Here is a 4340-nt window from a genome sequence, read left to right as displayed (position 1 = left end):
TTGCGCCGCCCTGTCATACTAATCTGAAGCCCATCCCACCTACACTATTCCATGTACGTCAATATGCCTGTCCAATGTCAACTTAAATGCACTTAAACTTGGCGAATCTATTACTGTTGCTGGCAAAGCATTCCATACCCTTACTACTCTCTTGAGTAAAGAAACTACCTCTGACATCTGTCTTATACCTATCTCCCCTCACTTTAAATTTGTGTCCCCTCATGTTTGTCGTCCCCATACTTGGAAAAAGACTCTCCCTGTCCACCCTATCTAACCCTCTGATTATCTTGTATGTCTGTATTAAGTCATCTCTCAACCTTCTTCTCTCGAATGAGAACAGCCTCAAGGCCCCCTCAGCCTTTCCTCGTAAGACATTCCTTCCATACTAGGTAACATCCTAGTAAATCTCCTCTGCACCCTTTCCAAAGCTTCTACATCCTTCTTATAATGCGGTGACCAGAACTGTACACAATACTCCAAGTGTGGCCGTATCAGAGCTTTGTACAGCTGCAGCACAACCTCCTGGTTCCGGAACTCAATTCCTCTATTAATAAAGGCCAAAACACTGTATGCCTTCTCAACAACCCTGTCAATCTGGGTGGCAACTTTCAGAGATCTGTATACATGGGCACCGAGATCTCTCTGCTCATCTGCACTCCCAAGAATCTTACCATTAGCCCAGTACTTTGTGTAACCATGATGCTTATGCTGTAAACTAACTTGGAAATTAGCAATCTACAAATTGGGGCCAATAGGGGTTTTCCAGGGGACCACAAAATTATCTCCCAGGTGGATAGGAAAATTAAAAAAAAGTTAAGTTGCTAACTTTGCATTTAGATGTCTTTGTACTGATAGCTGCCTCAGTTATCATGAATTTTAGCATTTAGACTTTGGCAGGGGAACTGTGAGACAAACTGCTGAGGAGGATGCAGTATTCAATTTGAATTTGTACACTAGACAAGTGCCCTTGTATTGCTGCCTGGCTTGCAGAGTATTTACAGTAGTTTATGTTTAGTTTCACCTCTTGTTGCTTTGATTCTTGTAGTCAGGGAAAAGCTGTCAGTTTGACTTGGCAAAGTTAGTAAGATTTTCATTCATAAACTGACCAAGTAACACTGAGAAACTGGGCTGTGTATACAGTGAAATACACCTGAGAATGTATACAAATACTTAAATCAGAGGGAAGGAAATATCTTTTTATGGAGGAAGGTACCCTTTCTTAGAAAAATTACAATGGAACCTTTGAAGCAAACATGCAGTACCTGTCTCAACATAACTTGCCCAATGATCTGTTTGAATGTTATCTGAGAGCTGACTCCCTGTAAACAATATGCATTCCCAGGTTTTATCACATTAATGCACTTTAGCTGATTTTCTGCAGAGACACTAAATGGACACTTATAGATAATTAAGGTGATTTACATTCACAAAGCAAAGTTAGACTGAATGAGTACTTGATATCAGTGTTAACTGAAGAAAAGGATGCTGACAAAAATAGTGGTGTAAACAAATATAGTAGTAATAATAGATAGGATGAAAATTTGAGGGGCAAGGTAAATGAAAGGCACAACCTTATGACAATTACCAACTCTACCTTGGGGCCTCAAGTCAATACACATTGAACAACCTGCTCTGAAAAGTCTGCTCATCTTTATACAGTTGGGACAAATTTCACCACAGCATCTGAGACAATCCATAACACTGTAAATAAAACATTCTAAATAAAGTCAATTCAACCTATTTTTCAATGTTAACAAATCTCAGATCTTCTCTGTAGCTGTAACTAGCAATGTGCCCTGTTGCCTTGATGTACTTGTATAAGATATGATTTGCCTGGGTAGCATGCAAAATGATACTTTTCAATGTATCTCAGTTCACCTGACAATAATAAATCCAATCAAAAACGCTTTTAGAACATCTAGGATCTGGATCTGCATCCTTTCGAAAACTAACCAGTTCTTTCTTGAGCCGTATCTTGGCTGCATACCAAGATTTGTCGAAATCTGCCCATTATTTGTTGAGATATATTGCTTACACAAAACCAGACTAACAAACCCTGGCACAAACAGCCCTCTACGTTCAATGGCAGAGATAAAAGAACACTTCCCACTTTGGCCACTAATTGTGCTCATTGGTGTGCATGTACACTATTCACAGACAGGCTGATAAATCATTGAAGAAACAAGCTTAGTTTGGTGCTAGTTTCGAAGTTACTTTGGAATCGAGTACAAAAGAGAAGAACCCAATACATCAGTTCAATGAGAAGGAGCAGACATTTGGCTGGCCTTCATGTGTGTATCATTTGCATCAAATACTCATCAAGAAACAAATCAAATCTTCAGAAGGTACTTCATGAAAAGGTACCCTTGGTGAGTTGAAGACTTGCATCTGGAGAATTCGTAAAGAAAACAGTGCCAGCACCAATAGACAAGGAAGAGAAATCAAAGTATATATTCACCAAATTTTACCCATTTAGAAATTTAGAACTATCATCTCTGGATTTTAGTAGAATGAGAGGAGATCGATTTGAGGTATGTGAGATGCTATCGGGGACAGATAAAGTAGATTTAGAGAAGTTGTTTCCACTTCTGGCACAATCTCGAATGAGAGGCCATAGTTTTAGGTTAAGGGGAAGCAGATTTAAAACAGGGATGAGGAAAAATTATTTTCCCTCAAAGAGTCTTGAATCTGTGGAACTCAGTACCTCAGAGTGTGGTGGATGTTGGGACATTTGGTCAAGTTAAGGAGAGAGAGATTTTTAATTAGTAATAGTGAGCAGACAGGCAAGTGCTGTGGAGGCAGTGATGAGATTTATCAGGATTGTATTGAATGGTGCAAGAGGCTGACTTGCTTACTCCTGCTCCCAATTCTTATGTTACTGAACTCTTGCTAGTTTTGTGGCAACTCAAGATATGAAATCCTGTTTCAGACTGGGCACCCTGGCATGCTAGTATATGCACTAGTTTTGGTAGAATCCCAAGAAGTATGCATGATACGTTACATGCAGTGAACAAGGTGCATCAAACAAGAACATACAAAATAGTGTTTAAATCAAAGGTTCAGTATTAATGCCATCAGCAATTACACCCACAATTGTGACTGTCCACTTAGGATGTTCTGTGGGGTGAGACCGACCCTAGAACCATATCTCTAACCACACATTTGTCGGTGTTTCCAGAAGGTGGAATTGCTTGTTGCCCTTGAGATCATTTGCACTCCATTCTCCAGTTCTCCTTCTGTACTTACTCTTGCTGCCCAGTGTTCTCAAAAGCATTGTGTTCCTTCAGTGGAAATGTTTTCTCCAAGTCGGTTTCTTCTGAACGAAGGTCTCCCATGTGGATACATATATGTTGCTTTTCATGAGGGAAGATTTCAGGGAATCTTTGAAACACTTTCTTTGTCCTGCTTTCATTTGAGTGCCTTCCTTGAATTGGGCGAGGATCATTTGTTTTGACAGTCAGAACTCAGACATTTTACGCACGTGGCCGGCAGGGCGGAGATGGAACCAAGTGCAGAGAAGTGGGGTTACCATGGATGGACATTTTGGTTGGCATGGACCAGTTTAGGCCAAAGGGCATGCTTCCGTACTGTCAAACTCTGTGACTCTATATGCATGTGACTTGGGACTTCTAAAACCAAGGACTCTGAACTGGCAGCCCTACATTGTAACTAAAAATTGTGTAAAGCCTCGAGTTGAATTGAGGAAGTGTTACACTCGAGAGTTTCCTAATGAGGGTAGTGTGTATAATATTGAGTTGCAGTTTAGAGTCTAGAGTCTAATACAGGTTGAAGGTGTTCATCAGAGAATATATCTCATTAGAGTTTTGTGCTTCAGATGGACCATTTAAACACCGTATTATAACAAGTATAATTAAAGTTATATATATGAATATTGAATCATATTTATGCGATTGTCTGTATTACTAACATTCACAAACCTCCCTTCTGTGCTCCCTCTTGATCTACTAATAACATTTTTAAGTATGTCATAGGTCAGAGCTTCTGCTTTCTGTTCTTGAAAAGGTTTTGAGAAAGCGTGCAGAACTGTTAAAGAAGTATTTATTTCAAAGCTATTTACAATGCTTGAATGTATGAGAAATAAAAAAATGAAGTATCTTATCCCTGCTTCTTCAAAGAGCAAGCTCCATAACATCACTTGTCTGATTAAATATTTGCTCCCAAGCTTTCAAACAGGGCATGGTCCTCAGTATAATGGCTCACAGTCATGGTGAGGCACTCAACCTGTTCACCATAACTTCTCAGACCCATGATGTCATTCTTTCTTCCCTCCATAGAGTAGACACTAAAATCGCCACTTGTAAGTGTGGTGAGGCTCCAGG

At 39.8% G+C, this 4340-nt stretch overlaps 1 protein-coding gene across 2 annotated transcripts in view; it reads left to right on the top strand.

Annotated features, from left to right (window-relative positions):
• The window catches only part of bmpr2b (bone morphogenetic protein receptor type 2b), a 324336-nt gene that overhangs the window by 235571 nt on the left and 84425 nt on the right, over nt 1-4340 (top strand). The gene's annotated exons all lie outside the window — the stretch shown is intronic.

The sequence above is a fragment of the Chiloscyllium plagiosum genome, unplaced genomic scaffold (genome assembly GCF_037043375.1).
Source record: "Chiloscyllium plagiosum isolate Xiang-an unplaced genomic scaffold, Cpla_swu_hap1 HiC_scaffold_7, whole genome shotgun sequence".
Taxonomy (NCBI): domain Eukaryota; kingdom Metazoa; phylum Chordata; class Chondrichthyes; order Orectolobiformes; family Hemiscylliidae; genus Chiloscyllium; species Chiloscyllium plagiosum.
This window is presented reverse-complemented; position numbering and strand designations above follow the sequence as displayed.